Below are 12,466 nucleotides of genomic sequence, written 5' to 3'. Positions count from 1 at the left end.
TCCTGCTCAAGGGGCCCTCTCAAGCCCCCATCTCTGCACCTGGCTTGCCGAGGCCCGGCCCACTCTGGCCTGTGAGCCCTTTATGGACAGACTACCCCTTCCTTCAAGGCTAGCCTGCTGTGTTTCATGTCTGTCACAGCGTGTGTTTCCTGGGGGACCCATGCAGCGCTCGTGTCCCGCTGTTGGACGAGGGACCTGCATGGCTCCCTCCACTAGGCCCCCACATGAGGCAGCCAGGCCCACATGGGCTTCCGTGGAGTAAGTCCTGAACCCCAAGCCAGGCACGTGATGTGTCCCTGAGACAGTGTCGGTTTGATGGATCAGAGGGTCACGGCTCTGCCAAACAGCTTCTAGAGCGTCGCCCCCAAACTTCTCGGTTTTCATTCCCGTGATGAGCTTTCTTATCAATCTTCCTTTCAATAATCACTCACTCCTGCCTTTCTTCATTTATGTTCTAGCACAGGTCCTGGGTCAGTTCCACAGGCAGCTCACTTCATGAAGAAACCTAGATTCTTCCGTCTTTACTTAGAAGAAAGAAACTTCAGGTTGTGGGCAGCTGCCCTGGTATGAAGCACACATATTTCCGGAGGAACGCCAAGACCCTGCGTTCACTGCAGAGGGACTGAGAAACTGTCGGACATGACAAGGGAAAGCCACTGGGTGCAGAAGGGCAAGGACTTCCACGCTGTGCAGGAGCCGTGAAGAAGCAAAGGAACGACTCACACTGTATTGCCGCACTGCCCTCGGAGCCCCCCAGGAGGATGCTGGCTTTCCATCATGGGGTTCCTTGTAGCCTGTGTCTCTGTTTGCATTCTTGATTTTTTACTTTCTAACAAACTGCAACACGTTCAAGGCCCCTTGGATTGTCACAATTTCCCTCTTGATAATGGGACCTTTTCTAACAATGAGAACGACCACCACGGTCATGGGCTACTCTATGCCCATCTCTGCATTGGGTGTTGGGGTCTGGCTTCCTCCCAGAAACCCACCACAAAGCTCCATGTGGGTCAGATGTCCACGCCTCTGACCGTTCCTGGTGTTGGAGGCAGCGAGAAGCTGCCTGCTTGGTTCTGGGGAAAGGTTTTCTAACAAATTGGTGAATAAAGAACAGATATGGAAGACATATTTTGTGAGGGAAGGGGCAGAAGGGGTTTGGGGAGACATTGAGAGTTTTCCTTCTTGCTTTGCTAAACTCAACTCATCATTCCTGGGAGGTCGGGCTAGAATTCATGCTGGGAAAGACAACAGGAACTCGCCCAGCCATGATGACTGCGTTTTCACACGCTTGTAGCTTGACACACATTTTCCCCTCTCAGTATCCTTCTTTCAATGGAAAAAAAAATAATTTCTATGTGACGGAGCTATTTAGCTCAAGTACACCGACCGTGCATTTTAGCTTCTCTGCTCACACGACATCATGTGACTTTTCAGGTTATTTCATAAACTTTTCTGCAGACGACTGAGTCTGTGGGTATTCTGATCGCTGCTCTATTTTTGTTCTGCGATCTTATTTTCAGGGGCACAAGCTGCATTGCCAAGGAAACTATGCGCCGGGGGGAGAGTCCTTGCAGGCCGCTCAGGAAACCCTCTTGCTCATGCGTGCTAAGTTAATGCCCTCAGACAGAGCGCAGGGTGGGAGCGTTCCTTTGAACATCTCCTTTGCCCAACGTACGAAGCTGTCTCTGTTCTTTCTCTTGCTTTTTTTTCTTTTCTTTTCTCTCTTATTTTTTTGTTTTGTTTTGGCTTGGTTTGGTTTGATTCTTGTTTTTTTGTTTGTTTGTTTTTTGCTTTTTGTTGTTGTTGTTGTTCTAGTTCTTGTTCTTGTCTGTTTTGTTTTGTTTCTGTTCTTGTTCGTTGTTTGTTGTTTGCTGGTTTGCTGGTTTGCTGTTTGGTCTTGACTCTTGTTTCCGGCAGGTGCCCTGTATCACAGCCAGCTCTTTCTCACCTACCGCACGTATATGCTGACCACTTGCCTTGTGCTCGAGGGCAGGCAGGCCCGGCTGTTTTTCCAATAGGAAGATCATCCCGGCATTTTCAGCAGAAACAAGCTGAGTGGTCGTGTTTCCATTGTGGCGGCCGCGTCGCAGTCGGGGAGGGATTCCCTCCCAGGGCTTGAGGATGTCCAACTGACATGGTCACAAGTGTTGGTCACCCGTGGGGGCACCAGGTTGGTGTCAGGTACAGGGGCTTTGCGTGGCTCCCGTGGAAGCTCCCATCCCTGTGCTGCCACATCCACGTGACGCTTGTCTAAAATGTCACTGTTAGACACTTATTTCTTAAGGATTTGACCCCAGACGTACACATCCTTGCCGTCAGGCCGTGAGTCTGCACCGGCAGGACAAAGCGTCCGGGCCCTTCTTTCCTCCCAGGTGCCTTTGGCTGCTCGGGATGATGCCTGCTCGTGGTCCCCAAGTCCCAGCACAGGGCCTCCCCCACCCAGATCTGGCTTGGGGGGCCGAGGAATGTCTCAGCAGGGATGCCAGCGGGTTCACTCCTACCATGAACACCCACAACCCCCCGCAGGTTTCCCACCTGTCGCTCCTCCCCTGGTGTGACCCCCCAGGGCCCCCCTAGGCCAGGCTGCAGCCAGCTGTGTGCACGCTGTGTTTCTGAGATGCGTGCGGCTCGGGAGGCTGGATGTGCTCCTTGACAGCTGGCTTTTCGATGTCAGAAACCAGGCCTGCTGGACCGGGGCTGGAGCTTTGCTCTGTCCCCTGGAGCAGAGAGGGCGCCTTTCACCCAGACACCCAGCAACACTGTCACCCTGTCCTCACGTTCTGGCCCTGTGACAGGCAGCACTGACATGAAAGCTTTGTTTCAAATGTTATTTGTTTGATTTATTTATCTTTTTAAATTAAATAGTCTCCATGCCCAGCGTGGGGCTTGGACTCCACAACTTTGAGATCAAGAGTCGCGGGCTCTGCGGGGGGAGCCAGCCAGATCCCTAACATTAATGCTTTTAATCAGCATTTCTAAAATGAAGAGTTCAGTTAAGCAGATTATAAACTTCTGGCCAATCAGCTTTCCCCTCTTTGTTGCTTTGGGCCAATACCTACCGAGTTATCTACAATTGGATCCATGAACACGCAGTCACTCTGGGGGTGTGGGAGCGTGTCCTTTGCCTTTGGAAGCAGAGTCCAGACACAAGTGGGGTCCACTAGCGAGGGGCTTCCTGCTGTGTCCCTACAGTGACATCCTGGGGAGCTGTGTCATCCCCGTGGTGCTGGTATCATCTAACAACAGGGATCTTCTTTTCCCCTCCCAAGGAGGAAGCGACCTGGGTTATGGGAGCAGCTCACGTTTTGGGAACGGTACTTGTGAACCATTTTACTCCAACAGGTACCAAGCTCGAGGCTGATAGCTCACAAGGGCACCTGCTCTCAGTCTGTAGAACTAAGCTGTCAGCAGACCAAGTAGGTGCCCAAGTCTACAGGCTAAGAGATGGCACTCTGTTTATTTTTGCTACTTAGCCAGATAGCCACACTCCTCTGTGTACTGATCTCTAGTATATCTGTTCTCTAGGCTTGGGATCCATTTCCTAACAGATTTATTTATTTTTTAGGATTTGTTCACATCCATAATGTTTACAGGTCAAATCATAGCAACACAATTATGATTATTGATACGTTCTGCCAAATTACATCCAGGTTACATCCATGTAGAGACGGCGTCAGCCGATGGCAGCCTCACCAGCTCTGCGAGGCGGGCCGACCGCTTACTCCAGTGGGACCGGCGTGCAGCCACACCCCACACACGGACTCGTGACTATTTCCCTCCCGTCTTATTTCTGTCATGTTCCAGTTAAGACAGTCAGCTCCTTTGCTTCATTCCTACAGTGACTATTGAATGCCAATGCATTTCATGAATATATAATACATTATAATCTTCGAGCCATCACCGGCAAAGTATTGCTGGGATGTGACTAATGTCTAAGAACATAAATATGTTCTCATTACTTTTTTGAGAATTTTTCAACAGGCATGTATATAAACTTGAGGCAAAGTGCTGAGGTTCAGGTCTTATTTTTATTTGATTTCAGATTTGTCACTACACTCTGTGACTCAAATACAGTAGTGAGAGAAAGCAGATCCGTTTTCCTTCCTGTAACTCGAAACCAATATGTCAGTGGTTACAAGGCCTGTTTCTGAAACGGACGTTGTGACAGCGACAACGACATATGTTTGATTTTTCCACAAGCCGTTCAATTGCTCTCTGAGTAATAAAAGCCATGTGCCAAAACAGTTAAATATTCACGGGGGCATACACTATATGATGCCTCCATTCTTCCTTCCCCCAAAACATCTGCTTGGGTCTTTGGGGCACACACAGGGGCACACACGGGCACACACAGGGGCACACACACACACACACACACACACACACACACAATTTCCCCAGAACAATAGGAAAGGGAAAAGGTGACTTCAGTGTAAATCATTTTCCCCAATAAAAGCTTATTTGTGTGTATTTCTGTCTTGTGGTAAGATAGAACTGAATTACCACTACTTTACCCATAAATAAATTTAACTCAGTTAGTAAGTACATGTATGCATCAACCTGTTTTTTTCCTAAGTGCCTTTTTGTATTAAGGCCTCAAAAAAAAAAAAAAAACAAAAACAGGGAGGGACAGGGAATACAATAATTAAGAGATCCTGGCTATGATGCAGAATGGCTGAGTGCAGAAGAAGTCGTCCATCCTACTGAGAGTCATGGGGTCCGGTTTCTACTGCGAGAGGCAAACATGTGGTGATCATTTATTCATTCTCAAGGGGAAAGTGTTTTGAAGCAATTCATCTCCTATATTTTTAATTACTACCAAAACACACAAGATGATAATTGGGAAATTTTTGACTCTCCCCAGATGACGAATCATAAGGAAGCTGAAAAATCGCATTTTGTTTTTCCAGCTTCCTTTGTGTCTGTGGGTCTTGTGAGCTGAAAATGGAAGTTTGTTGAAAGCAGTGGGGAAGTGGGAAGATTATTGTGATTTTTTTTTTTTTTTTGCTTTCTTGATATTAAAGAATGTGACTGCTATCAGGTTTTCCCTACTTCATACATTGAGAATTTCTGCCTTTAACCTGGTTGTGATGACCGGAGCAATGGCAGCCAGTCTGCAGTCATGAGGGCAAGGGTAAGCATAGCCGGAAAATTGATCCCTTTCTTATACGGGCCATTAATGAATAATAGCAGTTTCCAGAGGAGTCAAGAAATATCACAAAACATGTGAAATGGAAGACCTTGGAAACACATGGAAGGCAAGCTCTAGGGATGATCAGGACTAATGAGCTGGAAATTTGCAGAGGAGAGCCATTGAGCCAATAGAATACTGATAATGTGACTTCAGTTTTCTTCACCTACTAAGGAGACACGGAGACATTAGGGTTATAATAAGTCACCATAGTCTTAGGGTTATAAGGTTGTAGTCACAACTCCTAGAAGAGCTTTCCTTGAGAATCTCTTCACTTATTCTTCTTCCAAAATGTTCAGGCATCTTTTCCTGCTGATCCTGTAACACATGACTCTGTTCCAGCGTGGAAAGGTGCAATCACGGCACTCCGCTGTCAGCATTTGTCTGTGCACCTGCCTCTATGCTTGGACTGTAATTTCTGAGGGAGCCTGGGCTCTGCTTTATTAAGCTCTCCGAACCTAATGTAAGTCTTGAGATTTTGTAAGGATTCCATAAATGCTTGTAAAATAAGTTAACTTTATAACCTTCAGAAATACTAAAGCTATCTGCTGTACAGAACTGGCCAAGCTGACTTACGGCTAGCTGGGAACGTTCCTCAGATAAAATGCATCAAAAACCAATAGAGTACAAAGCTTGCGTATGTGTTATTTCTTTACATTTTCAACTAGACCAACTTTTGTTTCTGATAACTGTGGTTGACTAGCTTTCTTTTCTTTTTTATTACTATCTTTAGTTTTCTGGTGTGTAGCCTGTCAGGCAGAAAAATTCTATTAGTTTAGCTATACTTTTCCAATGACCATGAAATTCTAGGAAAGATGGAGGACTGAGGCATGATAATATAGGGAATATCGAGATCCTTAAAGGAATCCAGGTCCTCCCTCATCTAAGGGGTGAATGACTTTCCATGAGGAACCATTTACTCCTCGAGTGCGTGGTGATGGGGAGTCTGTTTTTCCCCCCTCTCTCTGCCCCTCCGCTTGTCCGGGCTCTTTCTCTATTTCTCTCCTGATCAAATAAGAAAATAAAATCTTTTTTAAAAAAAGAACCATTTAGTGTCTAAAATTTACTGTTTCAAAATTTAACACTACCCTGCTAGTTTCAGAGAGCAAAGACAAGACGGAGTATGTGGATTTACGATCAGGATTATTGGTCATCCTGCACTGGTGGTCAAACCAGGTCTGAGGCTAAAACAGCAACCTTACAACAGATCTGCATTTATATATTTATTTTTAATTTAAAAATATGCTTTCAGCTGTGTAAATGGGTAACACACCCAGTTTTGTCATCAAATGCTACAGAGTGAAGTGTGAATCTCCTACATATCCTCCCCTTATTCTGTCAGAGGTCCTCAGTAGCCCTCCACCATCTCGTAAAGGGTCTGCAGATAAAACACACGTGCTCAGGGATGTATGCACCTGTAGCCTAGCCCTCATAGATATCAAAGCACATCAGAAATTCAGCTCTCTGATAAACAACCTGAGGGGTTTGAAGGGGCGGGCGTGGGAGATCGGGGTACCAGGTGGTGGGTATTGGAGAGGGCACGGATTGCATGGAGCACTGGGTGTGGTGCAAAAACAATGAATACTGTTATGCTGAAAATAAATTAAAAAAATTAAAAAAAAGAAATTCAGCTCTCCATGATACTTATATACTTTATTTATTTTTTATATTTTTTAGAGGTGGAGAAGGGCCGAGGGAGAGAGCATCCCAAGCAGGCTCCACACCCAACCCAGAAACCTGCTTGGGCTTGATCTCATGACCATGAGATCATGACCCGAGCCGAAACCAAGAGTCAGAGGCTTAACTGACTGAGTCACCCAAGTGCCCTAATTTTTTTTTTTTACTTTAAATAAGTCTAGTACATCATTAGATGCTAGTACACCTTAGAGTGCCTTCTTTTTCCCCTAGCTCCTTTGTATTCCACTACACAGATGAACAACAATTAAATTTCTTCCCTGACAGGGGGCTTCTATCTCACCTCTGACATGTTACTTTTGGAAACAGTGCTGGAGCTCTAGCCTCAGTTCCTTCCTGGGACTGAAGAGCTATGGCTACACATGTTACTTCGTGTGGAATTGCTACGTTAAGTGGAATTTTTGTTTGTTTGCTTGTTTCCCAGCTTGCTGGGATACGATCGGCATGTAACACCATGTCAGTGTAAAATGTATAATATATGATTTGACCCACTGATGGATTGCAAAGTCATTAGCAAGGGGCTCGGCAAACAGCCCGGTCCTGGTTGGTGATGACCTTTCTCACCTGTGCTGAGAAGCTTAGAGAGCTCCTCTTTTCCTAGCTGCTGTCTGCAAAGGTCTGAACTCCCAGCAGCCAAGTGTGGGAGTTCCTACTACCACGGACGCTTCTCCCATGCACTCTGCCTCCAAAATCTATTTTCACCAACCAAGTAAAAAGTAGGATAAACTTGATCTTTAAATTTTTCATCTGCTCGGCATGTTTTAAAAGCTCATTACTGTGTGCAGCTTTAGAAACACAGCAATTGTGAATGCTTGACAGAGCTGCTTCTACTCTCCCAGAGCGGCCTGGGACTCCTGCCATGAGCTCCAGGGAACCGTGTTTATCTTTTCTTGAAGTTTGGAGATTGGCTGCCTTCCAGCAGCTGATGAGGGCCCCCACCCTGGGCCTTGACGGTACCAGCGGGAGAAAGGGAAAGTAGAGAGGCAGTGCGTGGTGTCCCGGAGCCCGAGCCCTCCGGCAGGAAAGGATCGGACAGCTGGAGGCCGACATAGCCTCAGGCGAGACCCGGGAGCCACTGCACAAAGCGATGCTCCTTTCCAAGTTTTCTATCCATTGGCTCATAATTAGCCATTTTTACTAAATCCATAATGATTTAATAATGTCACTTAGCTGTGCATTGCTCATCAAAATGTTCAATTAAGTGTAATATTTATCTGAGGCAAAATAAAGAAAGACACAGCCCGATCGACCCGAGACACCCAGATTCTGAAGAACACATGTTAGCACAAGTGTTTCTAGATCCCTTTGGAATGAACGGCAAGCTCCTTGCGTCACGCAGGACGGACGGGCTCTAGAGCCCCCAGGACAGCGCTGCCCCTGAGGTCACAGGCGACCTGTGCTTAAAGCTGATGAAGCAGGCAGAGCTCATGTCAGGGTTCTTATGCCAAAAAAGAAAGAAAAAAAAATAAAAGGAAGATTAACAGTAATGTAAAATCTTTTACATAAATATAAAATATTTCCTTACAATAATTCACTAAATTCATAATCGAATTGAAATAGCACAAACAGCACTCCCACTGACTTTGACCACGGGGGCCCTTGGGTTCCCACAGCTGTCACCCTCTGAGTACTTTCTGGCAGGCCTCCTACTCTCCTGAAGACTTAAAACAATCGGAGAGAGAGAGCAGAGACCGCAGCAGACAAACAAATCCCCCGGGGCCACATCATCGGAGCCGTCTTCACACACACCCCAGGCTGCTTCCCTGCAAGGCGGTCACTGTGTGTACCGGGACGCTGCCTGCCTTGTGTGGACTGCAGCTGCCTGGCGCTGGGGGTTTGCCTCTGAGCACTCCTGCCGCAGCCCCTGCCTCCCAGCCTGTGCTGGAAGGAGTGAGTTTGCAGTCAGATATCCGCCACCGACTCCCGGATGACGGCTCCGTGATTGCCTCTGGTCATAGAAGAAAAATCTGCAGCATTTTTTTTTTTAAAAGACTAATGGGCGCGGGGGCGCCCGAGTGGTTCAGTCAGTTAAGCATCTGCCTTCCCCTCTGGTTGTGATCCCAGGGTCCTGGGATCGAGTCCCCCACCAGGCTCCCTGCTCAGCGAAGGGTCTGCTTCTCTCTTTTCCTGCTGTTCCCCCAGCTTGTGCTCTCTCACTCTGTCAAATAAATAAATAAAATTTTTAAAAAAAGAAAAGAAGAGAAAAGAAAAAAGAGTAACGGGCACAATGACACACTGTTGCAAGACTAAAAGCAGAGCTCAGAGCACCTTGCAGGAATCACGGAGTGTGTTGGTTCCCTGCTCTGTGTAACAGTGGGGAGTCTGAAAAGTATTCCGGAATAATGCACCTGCCCCAGGGAGAAACAGGCATGACTTCCATGAAGGAGAAGAAAGAACAGCTCTCTCCAACTGACTCTAAAGCAGGAATATTTCCCGTGTTTTCCCCAAGTATCCACTGACTAACATTATTTACAGAAGTTCACAGGCTTTGCAAATGAAGCCGGAGATCAGTGTTCCTGATGTAAAACTTTGGGAAACTGGCCAGAAGGAGCGGTTACAGGGTCCCCCAGTCTCAGGGATGGGTGGCGGAGAGCCACATTTGACCTCCACAGGCTGAACTGTCCTGCCTATTATTTCAAGATTTAGAGTGTAGGGTGCCTGGGGGCTCAGACGATTCAGCGTCTGTCTTCGGTTCAGGTCATGATCTCAGGGTCCTGGGTCCGAATCACGCATCAGGGTCCCTGCTCAGCAGGAAGCCTGCTTCTCCCTCTCCCTCTGCCTGCTGCTCCCCTGCTTTTGCCCTCTCGCTCTGTCTCTCTCCGTCAAATAAATAAATAGAATCTTTAAAAATAAATAAATAAAATTTAGACTGTAAAGCTTTCCAAAACCAACTCAGGCGTACTGTGTGATAAAAACAACATGAAGTTACTTGTACAACTTTGTCAATATTAACATTTTCTTTTCTACTTGATTCACATTTCTTAAACAAGTACATACATAGATTACTTATACAGCGGTAGGTAAATGATGGCTCATTCATGGATCACTGGGTGATGGATAGGAAGGTGGTGATGGGTCAGAGAGATGAGAGGCAGATAAACGGGCACTGCTGTGTCCTCGGCCGCATGTCACACATCTCACAACCCTCCCACATTCTACACCCAGACAAGGGAGAAACTAGGATTTCTCCCATCTTCCACGGCACTAGTAAAAACCTTGCTCAAATTTCCACAGCAGACAGCTCCGCGTACCCCCTCAGTTCCAGACCTCTCTTCCCTCCCTAGAAGGAATCCCTAACCTGAATAGGTCGTTAGCCTATCCCAGGCACTTCTAACACGTTACTATGTGCATGTGTATCCATTTACAACATATAGTATCCGTTTGCCTGAATTTAATCATCTCGGTAAACGGGTTACATTGTTCATATCGTTTGCTGGTTGGTTTTCTTCGGTGGGAAGGCATGTGCTTGGGATGTGAGCACCTGCACCTCCGCTATGTGCGTCCGTCCCGGGCATGTGCCCCCAGTGGACTAGACCCTCTGAGGGCACCACGTGTCACCCTGGGGCTGTAGCAGTGAGGACCCAGCCAGAAGTAAGTGCTGAGCCTGTCAGGATGGTGACCACAGCGGAGACTCGCGCCGGGTCGTGGCTGTCCGTGCACCCCTGACCTGGCGAGTGTATGATACATGTGGGCGTGCAGGCCTGGCCCCGACCCCAAGGCTGTAGGACGACCCCCTCGTGTTGTGAGAGGGTTGAGCATGCACAGGGGAGAAAAGAGCATCATCTTCACTCTCTTGGTATGTTTCCTCTCCTGACTCGCCCCCTTAAGAACTTCAATTGTATATAATCCTATCAATTAAGGAGTCCAAGTGGCCTGAAAAATTAGGCTCACTTTTGTCATCCAGCACCTTCCCTAGAATTAATCTTGTTTTATTAAGGATTTTATTGATTTATTTGACACATAGAGAGAGAGAGAGAGACCATGAGATGGCGGAGGGTCAGAGGGAGAAGCCAGTTTCTCCGCTGAGCAGAGAGCCGGATGCGGGGCTTGACCCCAGGATCCCAGGATCCCAGGATCATGACCTGAGCTGAAGGCAGGGGCTTCACCCACTGAGCCACCCAGGCTCCTCTCTAAGTAAATCTTGTAACAAACTGAAATCTGCTTTAATATCCACAAAAGGATAACATCAAAAGACAAAATAAACAACAACAAAAATTGTCTTCTAAAGCAGGACAGCACAACCGTGCTTGCTGCCCCCAAACTCCTTAACCAAAGCTGCACCGGGGCTGCGTCACCCTCCCTTCCCTGCGGCGGCCGTCAGGACGGCCACGTCCCAGCGACACAGCGGTCCACCTGACGGGATCCGCATTAAAGCCGGCACAGGAAGCTCTTGCACACTCTCCCGGCCCACCGAGCAGTTTTGTGTCACTTTGTGGTTGGCGCTTCGGTGTCCTGTATGGTCCGAGACCGGGGCTCGGCGGTGGTGTCCCGGGGACCCCCGGCGGGATTTGGGGTCAGGCCCGGGCGCAGAGCGCGGGCGTCGGGGCGCATCACGGGGACCTGCTCTAAACCCGTCGGGGGTGTCTCCACCGCCGGGTCCCCTGGGTGCAGGACGAGTACCGAGGCCGGAAACCTGAAGAACGAAGGGGTCCTGAGAGAGGGTGGACGAGGGAACAGCCGGACATCGGGCCGCAGGGAGGAGCGAGGCAGGTGCACGGCTGGGCTCAGCCGGGGGGCGGCCTGGGCTGGGGTCAGCGTCGGCCCCGGCGGGCGCGTCTCTCACTTGCGTCCCGCCTCTCAGGCTCAGTTCCCCGGAGAAGAGTCGTCCCGGCTCCGAGGGACACGTGCCACCAAAACCGACGGTCGCGCGGAGCTCCCGAGGCCAGCCAGCCGCGCTCGGCCATGAAGGGGAGACAGCCCGGCCCCAGGCAAAGGCGCGCAGAGGGCGGAGGGCACCGTTCTCGGGCATTCCGCCGCTGTTTGTCGGTTCGGTAACCCAAGGCCGCGCGAACGCGCGTCCAGTGCGGGGAAGAGGGAGTCGGGCCGTCCTGGCTGGGGCGGGGGGGAACCACCTTGGGAGCCAGGGGGGCGTCTTCCCGGGAAAGAAGCGCGCAGGGCCGCGTGCGGGAGCGGAGGCCGCTCGGGCCGGGCTCGGGCCGCGCCCCCGCAGGGCCGTCCGCCGCCTGCCGCGAGCCCAGACACGGGGACAGTTTGGGAAGCAGCTGTACTGCCGGGTCACCTTTCAGGAGGCGTGGGTGGAAGGTCAGCGAGAAGAGGCTCCCGCACGGTTTCGGCGTTAGACGCGGGCCCACGGGACGCTGCGAGGCTCCCGATCCCAGCTTAGCGCGTCCGACCTCCGGAGGACGCGTTACGTCGGGGCACCCGGGGGACGGCGAACCTGATCCCGGGCCCTGCTCATGTCCCCCGGAATCCTTCACCCGGGGTCATGTTTACCTGCGTGAAGCCAAACCAGACGATGTCCAGCCAGAAAGAACGCATTCGTTTTTAATTCCGAATAAGAGAATGCGGATGGAGTTAGCAATGCTGTATTTCCAGCCAATGAGGAAGAGGGGGAGCGAGAGG

Source organism: Mustela erminea, chromosome 21 (genome assembly GCF_009829155.1).
Source record: "Mustela erminea isolate mMusErm1 chromosome 21, mMusErm1.Pri, whole genome shotgun sequence".
Taxonomy (NCBI): domain Eukaryota; kingdom Metazoa; phylum Chordata; class Mammalia; order Carnivora; family Mustelidae; genus Mustela; species Mustela erminea.
This window is presented reverse-complemented; position numbering follows the sequence as displayed.